We start from the raw sequence: 11,854 nt of genomic DNA, 5'->3' as shown, positions 1-11,854 counted from the left end.
GTAGTACAATTTGCAAGAAAATTGCTAATGCCAGGAGAAAGTTTTATCTAAATAAATATGATTAAAATAATAATCAACATGAATAAATAATTAAAGTCGATCAGGATGAAGAAAGTGCAACATTCTTGCAATCCTCCTCAATAATTCTGAAAAGAATCTTGTCTTCGGGTCCGACAGTAAATGGATAACAGAGAACTCTCCTGATCCATGGGTGTGTATCTATCTCAGGGGTCCGTATCCCACACAGGTGAGAAGGCTGTAATTCAGTAATTGGTCAAATTGATTATCAGGGATTATTACTTGACTTTTCAGACATTTGCATCAATGACCTGATAAAGGAATAACAGATTTGTTTGGTGTGTACCCTTTGATCTGATTTGCACACATGACTTTTTTACATTGTATAAACATTGCATATGCTTTTTGTTTCAAACTTGTTTTAATCAAGACTCAGAAGATCACCTGCCTGGTCATTTATCTGATAATAAATGTGTCAGGTTTCTTGCTGCCATTTTGCAATAAAGATTTCAAAGTTGAAACTTAGTTTTATAATGTAAGAAAGTTTTAGGACTATTTGTTGATTACAGTGAATATAATAAAATTTCTTGTTATATGTTCATCTCAAAATGGCTCTTTAGCATTGTCAGCTAAATTAGTGAGCTATGGAACATAATGAACCTGGAAATTTTAACTCTTTAGTATAGATTAGACTTTTAAGATGATTTACACCATATCATTTTTGTCATTATTGTCATCTTTTGATGGACCCATATCGATCTTCCCTTTCTCTTTGTCATTGCTATATTCCCTTTTTCCTTTACTCTGCAGCACTTGTTTATTTTATGGAATCTTGAGTTTCAAAAGGTCTGTAGAAGCTCAGTGTGTTTAAAATAAAGTTTCTGCTCCATGAGGAATAATTGGCCTCTGACATGTCAACAGCGTCCAATGATATGTGCCGCACCTTAGAAGGCTCAATTCAAATCTGTTTCCACTACTGTTTCAGACAGTACATGTTGATTTCCCATTCTTCTCTTTTCTTCACAGTGAACTTGGTGGCAATTCTGATCCTTTCCCGTGGACAGTGTGGTCTCTCCAAATGTATCACTTGTTACCTGGTGTCTATGGCGACGGCCGATCTCATGGTGATTGTCTGTAATGTAATACTGTATCGGATTGCTGGTCATTATTGGGGGAATTCTTTCCTGTTGTACTATCCTGTATGCAAATTCGTTCTCTTCCTGGCTCCTACTGCCATAGACTGTTCTGTTTGGTTAACAGTGGCATTTACCTTTGACCGCTTTGTAGCAATTTGCTGCCAAAAGCTGAAAACACAATATTGCAAAGAGAAAATCGCAGCTGTGGTAATAGTGACTTTGTGTGTGTTGTTCTGTTTAAAGAACATTCCCTGGGTGTTTCTATATGTTCATTACGTCATAATTAACAATATTCCACGGGGTTGCCTTTTATCAACAAACTTTTACACTGTACCCACGCGGATGGCATTTTCCTGGTTTGAGCAGTTGCTCACCCCATTTATTCCGTTCTGTTTAATTTTATTGTTTAACGCTCTCACTGTCAGGCGTATTTTAGTTGCCAGTCGAGCCCGAAGAAACCTCAGAAACAACAGCAATTTTGAGACTGACGAGGACCTGGAGATAAAGAACCACAGAAGGTCCATCGTTTTGCTTTTTACCATATCCGGCAGTTTTATCCTGCTCTGGATGACAGAGGTCGTATATTTCATATTTTATCGGTTTACATCCAGTTTCAACATCAGATCTGTATTCAGCCCATATCAGAAATTCGAACAAGCGGGAATTATGCTGCAGCTTCTCAGTTCCTGTAACAACACGGCCATTTACACAGTGACCCAGAGAAAGTTCAGAGAGGAGCTGCTCAAACCTCTCAAATATTTGCTTACCCCAATTTATAAATTAATTAAATTATGCAAGAGGCAGGTCTAACTTTCCCAGCGACTTCATGTCACGATGATTCCCGGTTTTACACAACTGACTGAAGAATAGGTGTACGGCACTATATGTCAATGCCGCTATCGTCCTACTTTGGGATGATACTTATTACTTTGTTATTGGAAACAAAGGGGCAGGAGTAGTCCATTCGGCCTTCTCCACCATTTCACTAGATCGTGGCTGATCTTCTACTTCAATGCCTTCCTGCATTATCTCTATATCCCTTCATCTCATTGGTATCTAGAAATCTATTGACCCCTGCTTTGAACGTACTCAATGACTGAGCCTCCATAGCCCTCTGGGTAGACAATCCTGGCATCCACCTGGCAAAGTGGAAAATTTCCTAGATATGTCCTGTACACAAAAAAGCAGGACAAATCCAACCCGGCCAATGACCACCCCAGCAGCCTATCCTCACTGATCAGTAAAGTGATGGAACGGGGCCATCAACAGTGCTATCAAGAGGTACTTGCTTAGCAATAATCTGCTCAACGATGCTCAGTTTGGGTTCAGCCAGACTCACTCAGCTCCTGACCTCATTACAACCTTGGTTCAAAGAAGGGCAATGGAGCTGAACTCCAGCGGTGAGTTGAGAGTGACTGCCCTTGGCATCAAGGCAGCATTTGACTAAGTGTGGCATTCAGGAGCCCCGGCAAAACTGGAATCAATGGAAATCAGGGGGAAAACTGTCCGCTGGCTGGAGTCATACCTAGCGCAAAGGGAGATGGTTGCAATTGTTGTAGCTCAATCATCTCAGCTCCAGGACCATAAGACCATAAGACATAGGAGCAGAAATTAGGCCATTCGGCCCATCGAGTCTGCTCCGCCATTCAGTCATCGCTGATAACTTTCTCAACCCCCTTCTCCCACCTTCTCCCGTAACCTTTGATCCCCTTACCAATCTAGAACCTATCTATCTGGGTCTTAAATACGCTCAATGACCTGGCCTCCACAGCCTTCTGTGGCAATGAATTCCATAGATTCACCACTCTCTGGCTAAAGAAGTTACCCCTCATCTCTGTTCTAAAAGGTCTTCCCTTTACTCTGAGGCCGTGCCCTCGGGTCCTAGTCTCTCCTACTAATGGAAACATCTTCCCTATGTCCACTCTATCCAGGGCTTTCAGTATTCTGTAAGTTTCAATCAGATCCCCCCTCATCCTTCTAAACTCCATCGAGTGTAGACCCAGAGTCCTCAAACATTCCAAACTGAGCATCGTTGAGCAGATTATTGCCAAGCAAGGACATTATTGCAGGAGTTCCTCAGAGTAGTGTCCTAGGCCCAAACATCTTCAGCTGCTGCATCAATGACCTTCCTTCCATCATAAGGTCAGAAGTGGGGATGTTCGCTGCTGATTGCACAATGTTCAGCACCATTCACAACTCCTCAGATACTGAAGCAGTCCATGTCCAAATGCACCAAGACCTGGACAATATCCATGCTTGGGCTGACAAGGGGAAAGTAACGTTTGCACTGCACCAGTGCCAGGGAATGATCATATCTAACTTGAGGGAATCTAACCATCGCCCCTTGACATTCAATGGCATTACCATTGCTGAATCCCTGACTATCAACATTCTAGGGGTTACCATTGACCAGAAACTGAACTGGACTGGCCCCATAAATACTGTATCTGCAAAAGAATGTTCGAGGCTAGGAACCCTGTGATGCGTAACTCACCTCCTGACTCCCCAAAGCCTGTCAATCATCTACAAGGCACAAATGAAGAGTGTGATAGAATAATCTCCATTGCCTGGATGAGTGCAGCTCCAACAGCACTCAAGAAGCTTGACATCATCCAGGACAAAGCAGCCCATTTGATTGGCACCCCTTCCACAAACTTTCACTCCCTCTGCCACCAACGAACAGTGGCAGCAGTGTGTCCCATCTACAAGAGGCACTGCAGAATCTCACCAAGTCTCTTTAGACAGCACCTTCCAAACCAATGACCACTGCCATCTAACAGGACAAAGGCAGATTATACATCGGAACACTATCACCTGGAAGTTCGCCTCCAATCCACACCTCATCCAGACTTTGAAATATGTCACCATTCTTTGAGTGTAGCTGGGTCAAAATCCTCGAACTCCCGCCATAACAGCACTGTGAGTGTACCTACACCACATGGACTGCAGCAGTTCACATTCTCAAGGGAAATTAGGGATAGGCAATAAATACTGGCTTGGCCAAAAATGCCCATGTTGATTAAATTAATTTTTAAAAATCTACAATGTGATCACCTCTCTTTTTACTTAACTAGAAAATACAGACCTAATTTCCTCAATCTTTCCTCATATATTGTTATATTATAGTATATAATATTGGCTTTCTATCTGGCATCAATTCGGTATTGTCCAACCGCCACTTGGTAGTGAAATCCCCAAGTATTCATTTCCATTTTCATCATTCAGGATCTCGATGGGCCCTTGCTCTAGCCTTCGGCAGATTTCTGTGCCACTTTTGTGACCAGAATCCTAGTCTAAATTCTTAAACATTGATTGTTATGTCAAAATTTGAAGAGAAAATGGCAGGGGACAAAAAAAAGTGATCCCATCTGTAGTAATTATGGTTTTGTTAAATGTTGAACTGTACTTTTAAGAATAGTCCAACATTTAACACAACCATAATTACTGCACTGTCGTACACTTTCCAGATTTGTACTTTACTGATGTAGATCGCGATAATTTTAAAATGATGCCATAGGGTATCATCGCAATGTATCATGGGCTTTCCATTAAATGTTCCATCCGAGCAACCTTTCCATAATTGCCTTGCGTGTCTTGAATTCTGTAGTAATAAGACCACCAAGTCGTATAGGTTTTTTATTAAAAAAAATTATACATTTATTATTAAAAGAAATGATTTTAAATGCATACATTGATCTACAAATTACTACTATGATAACTTCTAAATCCCCAAATCAAACTAACTCCCAGTTACACTGTCATTAAGAGAATAGTAAGATGCATAGAGTTTAAAAGACCCCGGCAAAGAAACATGACACACTGAGCAAGTCAAATTCAAAGTGAGTTCCCTTAACTTCAGTCCTTTGAGGACAGCAGCTTGAGGCATAGATGCTAAAGGCTTTTCACACACTTGGAAGATCTTAAAAATGCATCCATTTACAAACAGTCCTCCCTCCTTTACACATATCATCTTGTTTGAATGCAAATACCCATTGTTCCACTGTGTCTTTGGATGTTATCTCCCTGATAATAAAACCTTCTCATAACACTAAATTTTACCAGCAATCACTGGGAAAAATAAACACACTGTTTCTAAACTTCTCCTGTCTAGGTGACACAGTTCACCCCTCCTTTGTAAACAATCTAGTCTGCTTTCTTTGAAAATGCAAATCTCCTTTTACACCTTACATTCTAAACTACCCATGCTGCACACTAACCATCTGTGGCCACAAACAGGGATTCAATTGCCCCCAACACCCCGCAATGCCCCCTCCCCTGTGTAGATGTTATTCTTAGCACCTAGTGGCACAAAGTCACAACAAAGGAATCAAACTGGATGGACCACCCGGCATCGACTTAGGCACCAGAAACAACAATGGCAATCGTAGCCCTGCTGACACTGAAAAGTCCTCCCTCCTAACATCTGGGGGCTAGTGCCAAAATTAGGTGGGTTGCCTGACAAACTAGTCAGCCAATACCCTGACATCGTCATCCTCACGGAATCATACCTTACAGATAATGTCCCAGACAGCACCATCACCATCCCTGGGTATGTCCTGTCCCACCAGCAGGACAGGCCCAGCAGAGGTGGCGGCACAGTGGTATACAGTTTGCAGGGAGTTGCCCTGAGAGCCCTCCATCGACTCCAGACCCCATGATGTCTCAGGGCATCAGGTGAAGCATGGGCAAGGAAAGCTCCTGCTGATTACTACGTACCACCCTCCCTCAGCTGATGAATCAGTGCTTCCTCCATGTTGATCATCATTTTACGGAAGCACTGAGGGTGGCAAGGGCGCAGAATGCACTCTGGGTGGGGGACTTCAATGTCCATCACCGAGAGTGGCTCGGTAGCACCACTACTGACCCAGCTGGCCGAGCCCTAAATGACATAGCTGCTAGACTGGCTAGACTGTGGCAGGTGGTGAGGGAACAAACAGGAGGGAATAACATCCTTGACTTCATCCTCACATCTGCCTGCCGCAGATGCATCTGTCTATGACAATATCGGTAGGAGTGACCACCACACAGTCGTTGTGGAGACGAAGTCCCGCCTTCACATTGAGGATACCCTCCATCATGTTGGTTTGGCACTACCACCATGCCAAATGGGATAGATTTTGAACAGATCTAACAACTGAAAACTGGGCACCCATGAGGCACTGTGGGCCATCAGCAGCGGCAGAATTGTACTCGAACACAATCTTCAACCTCATGGCCAGGCATATCCCCCACTCTACCATTACCATCAAGCAAGGGGATGGTTCAATGAAGAGTGCAGGAGGGGATACCAGGAGCAACACCAGGCACACCTAAAAATGAGCTGTCAACCTGGTGAAGCTATAACACAGGACTACTTGCAGATCTAAGCGATCCCACAACCAACAGATCAGACCTAATCTCTTCAGTCCTACCACATCCAGTCGTGAATGGTGGTGAACAATTAAACAGCTCACTGGAGGAGGAGGATCCACAAATATCCCCATCCTCAAAGATGGTGGAGCCCAGCACGTCAGTACAAAAGAGAAGGCTGAGGCATTTGCTACAATCTTCAACCAGAAGTGCCAAGTGGGTAACCACCTTGCCTTCCCCCTGAAGTCCCCAGCATCACAGGTGCCCGTCTTCAGCCACGTGATATTGATTCACTCCACCTGATATCAAGAAACAGCTGAAACACTGGATACTGAAAAGGCGATGGGGCCTGACAACAATACTACTGAAGACTTGTTCTGCAGAACTTGTCACGCCCCTAGCCAAGCAGTTCCAGCACAGCTACAACACTGGCACCTACCCGGCAATGTGGAAAATTGCCCAGGTTTGGCCTGTACACAAAGATCAGGACAAATCCAACCCGGTCAATTACCACCCCATCAGCTTACTCTCGATCACCACTAAAGTAATGGAAGGGGTCATCAACAGTGCTATTGCTTAGCAATAAACTGCTCACTGACCCCTAGCTTGGGTTCCGCTTGGACACTCAGCTCCTGACCTCATTACTTCCTTGATTCACACTTGGACAAAAGAGCTGAACTCACGAGGTGAGGTGAAAGTGACTGCCCTTGACATCAAGGCTGCATTTGACCAAGTGTGGCATCAAGGAGCCCTAGCAAACCTGGAGGCAATGGGAATCAGGGCAAAAACTCTCTGCTGGTTGTAGTCATATCTAGCATAAAGGAAGATGGTTGTGGTTGTTGGAGGTCAGTCATCTCAGTTCCAGGACATCACTCCAGGAGGTCCTCAGGATAATGTCCTCGGCCCTACCATCTTCAGCTGCTTCACTGATGACCTTCCCTCCATCATAAGGTCAGAAGGGGGATGTTCGTTGATTATTGCACAATGCTCAGCACCATTCGCGACTCCTCGGATACTGAAGCAGTCCATGTCGAAATGCAGCAAGACCTGGACAATATTCAGTCTTGGGCTGAGGAGTGGCAAGTCACATTCACTCCGCAAAAGAGCCAGACAATGACCATCTCCAACAATGGAGAATCCAACCAACGCCCCTACATACCCAATGGCATTACCATCACTGAATCCCCCACTATCAACATCCTGGGTGTTACAATTGACCAGAAACTGAAATGGACTAGCCATATAAGTACAGTGGCTACAAGAGCAGGTGAGAGGCTAGGGATCATGTAACGAGTAAGTCAACTCCTGACTCCCCAAAGACTGTCCGTGACGTACAAGGCGCAAGTCAGAAGTGTGATGGAGTACTCCCGACTTGCCTGGATGAGCACTGCTCCGATAACACTCAAGAAGCATGACACCATCCAGGACAAGGCAGACTGCTTGATTGGCACCACATCCACAAACATTCACTCCCTCCACCACCAACGCACATTAGCAGCAGTGTGTACCATCTACAAGATCCACTGCAGGGATTAAGCAAGGCTCCTTCCAAAATCACAACCACGGCCACCTAGAAGGATAAGGGCAGCAGATACATGGGAACACCACCTCCTGGACGTTCCCCCCCAAGTCATTCACCATCTTGTCTTGGAAATATATTGCCGTCCCTTCACTGTCACTGGGTCAAAATCCTGGAACTCCCTTCTTAACAGCATTGTGGTTGTACCTACACCACATGGACTGCAGCATTTCAAGAAGGCTGCTCACCTTCTCAAGGGCAACTAAATGCTGGCCCTGCCAGTGACGCCCACATCCCTTGAATGAATTTTTTTGAGAAATTACAATCAGAATCTGCAATGACTCGATGGAGCAGACAAGTTTCAACAAGAAACAGCTAAACTTTATTACAGAGAGATTTTCAGGTTCAACACATTCGATCAGGAATCTCATCAGGAAGCCCCTCCCCTCAGATTACCTACGCTTAGGGCTCACTGGTCGGAGCCTGAACAGAACATCACATGACCACTGATAGACAGCAGGACGGGCTATACCCTCAGTAACCACATTTCCTCCCTCTTTAGTTTTTTTTACAATTTCGATTAACAGGGAAACATTTGAACATCCAACAACATATACATATATACAATTTCAAATAACTAAAGATCAAGTCACTGAGGTGCCCACCCTTAAACATCTAGAGTGGTGTAGCTCTACGACTTGAGACTCCTCAACAGGATCGACAGGATCTGGAATTGCAGCATGAGACAGGTCATTGGGATGTGGCAGTTCAGGATTTGGTAACTCGACAGAGACATTGGGCAGGTATTTTCTCACTCGATCGGACACCTCAGGAATTGACGTTCCAACGTTAATCAGAGGCGGAATAGATGGCTGTTGGGATGTCTCTCTCTGGCACGAACATGGTCCATGTGCTTACAAACGATTCTATCTACCACTTTTACTTGGAAAGATAATCAACCAGTCTCTGAGACAAATGGTTCCAGCAGTGCAACAGAGTCCAAAATTTTGCAGGAATACCATGTCACCTACACTGAATGTTCCAGCTTTGCTCTGTATGTCGTGGTTCAATTTTTGATTACTCTGATTCCGCTCTACCTTCCTCTGTAAATTTGGAAACACCAGGTGTAACCATTTATGTAGGCGGCATTTCATCAATAATTCAGAAGGTGTTGAACCCGTAGTCGAATGTGGAGTTTTACAATAGCAGAAAATATTGGGAAAGTTGAGATTCCGGAGTGCCTTCCGATGGTTTTTTTTATACCAGACCAAAAAAGTTTGAACTGCCCTCTCCGCTAGTACATTCAAAGTCGGATAGTCAGGGGCTGTTTTAATATCTCTCATTCCATTCAGACCCATAGAATTCAGAAACTCTGTGCTGGTAAAAGCGGTCCCATTTTCTGAAACAACAATTTCAGGTAGGCCATGTACGCTGAAACTGTGATGCAGTTTCTCTATAGCTTGCCTTTGACGTTGGTGGCTGGACCTCAAATACATCCATCCATTTGGAATGTGCATCTATAATTAGTGAGAACATGGTACACAAGTATGGTCCCACGTCAGGCATACGTAACCAAACCCAGGGTCAACAAGGCTGCACCCACCGATGCAGGGGAGCTGGAACAGGCAACTTCTGCTGTTGCTGACAGTGGAGACAGCGCTTGATCAAGTTGTCAATAACTCCATCAATGCCCAGCCACCAGCAATAACTTCAGGCAAGCATTTTTATTTTTATTCTGCCCAGATGTGCACCATGGAGTTCTGTCAAGAGCGGCTCTCTGTCTTGTGGAGGGACCACCGCTCTTGACCCCCACAATAAAATCCCGCCTTGGCAGCTCAATTCCTTCTGTCTGACATGAAATGGTCTCAGTTCTTCAGAAAGAGGCAAGTTTGGCCATCATTTTAAGACAAAGTCTCCAACCATTCGATAATGTTGGATCTCTGTTCGTCCCATTTCTAATTTGTTTTGCACACACAGACGAAGAATCTAAGAAGTTCAATAATAGCACTAATTCCTGCAGAATGAGAGCATTTTTTAATTCATTCTTAAGATGTAGGCGTCACTGTCTGGGCCAGCATTTTTTCCCATCCCTATTTGCCCTTGGTGAGCTTCCTCCTGGAACCACTGCAGTCCAGTGGTGTTCCGTTGGCATGGTTGAGTGTCTCAGAGAGAGTGCATGGAAGGCAAAGGTTGAATATACATGGCGATCCAGGGGAGAGGAAGGAGAGTTCCAAATCCCGGAGGTGGACCCTTGTGGAATGTTTCCGAGCAACAGAGTCATTTGGGAGATGATTGAAAAGTGGGCTGTTCGAGAGCGGAGAGTGGAAGCCCTCGTGTGAAGGATGGGGATTAGTGAGACCGGTTGGCTCCAGGTCTGACAAACGTCAGTCTAGAGTTGATTAGAGATCCATAGCCTCTGTATGGGGTAGCATCAGTCACTTTCTTTCAGAGTGTGGGGTGTTGGAAAACAGGTTGGCTACTGGTCTACATGGACTGTGTACTTACAATGAACATGAGAGTATAAGATAATGTTTGTAACTTGTGTTATCCTTACGAATCTGCATATATTTGTCATGGAATACCTGTGGGTGAAGGAGTATTGTAATATAGTTCACCTTATTTTCTTTAATAAAAGTTTTATTCTTTTGCTATAAAGTTCATCAATTGACTCCTGTGACTCTGTTCAGTAGCCGACCTCCATGTTTCTAACCAAAAAAGAAGAATTCAGGATCTATCAAGCCAGGTTCCATCCTAGGATCTGAATTGTCAGCTGGGAACATAACAAAGTGGGGGCTCGTCCAGGATTATCGTTATAAATGAAAATGTAACCCTGACTGGTTTGCAAAAATTAACCAAGTGTCAGCGAATTGGCAGATAAGCTGGAGTTAGAATTTCCCATAAGGCTAAGGAAAGTGAACATAGCTGAGATAATAGAATAGCATTTGAAAATGGAAGTGAAATGACAAGAGGAAGCTGTAGAATCAGAAGGAGACAAGTTTGTTCAGTAGCCGCAGCGTGTACCACCTGCGAGATGCACTGCAGGAACTCACCAAGGCTCCTTCAACAGCACCTTCTAAACCCACGACCACTACCAGCAGACACATGGGAATGCCAGCATCTGGAAGTTCCCCTCCAAGCCACTCACCATCCTGACTTGGAAATATATTGCCGGTCCTTCACTGTCGCTGGGTCAAAATCCTAGAACTACCTCGCTAACAGCGCTGTGGGTGTATCCACAACACATGGACTGCAGTGGTTCAAGAAGGCAGCTCATCAACACCTCCTCAAGGGCAAATAGTAATGGCCAATAAATGCTGGCCCAGCCAATGACGCCCAGATCCTGAGAATGAATGAGAAAAAGCACTCATTCTGTAGGAATGAGTGCAATTGTTGTACTTAGAATGTTTACCTATGTGTGTGAAACAAATTAGAAATTGGACGAACAGAAATCTAACATTATTGAATGTCAGGGACTTTCCTTAAAAGGATGGCCAAAGTTACCTGTATCTGAAGAATTGAGACTATTCCATGTTAGACAGAAGGGATTGAGCTGTCAAGGTGGGATTTTATTGTGGGGGTCAAGAGCGGTGGTCCCACCACAAGGGAGAGAGCCGCTCTTGACAGAACTCCATAGTGCCCATCTGGGCACATCAAAAGTTTAAATGCTTGTGAAGCTATTGCTGGTGGCTGGGCATTGATGGAGATATTGAAAACTTGGTCAAGCACTGTCTCCACTGTCAACAACAACAGAAGTAGCCTGTTCCGGCTTCCCTGCATCCATGGGAGTAGTCTGGTTGACCCTGGGTTTGATCACACATCGATGGTGTAGGAC

This window comes from Cetorhinus maximus, chromosome 34 (genome assembly GCF_964194155.1).
Source record: "Cetorhinus maximus chromosome 34, sCetMax3.hap1.1, whole genome shotgun sequence".
In the NCBI taxonomy this organism is placed as follows: Eukaryota; Metazoa; Chordata; class Chondrichthyes; order Lamniformes; family Cetorhinidae; genus Cetorhinus; species Cetorhinus maximus.
The sequence above is the reverse complement of the archived record's forward strand: the minus strand, read 5'-3'. Positions refer to the sequence as shown.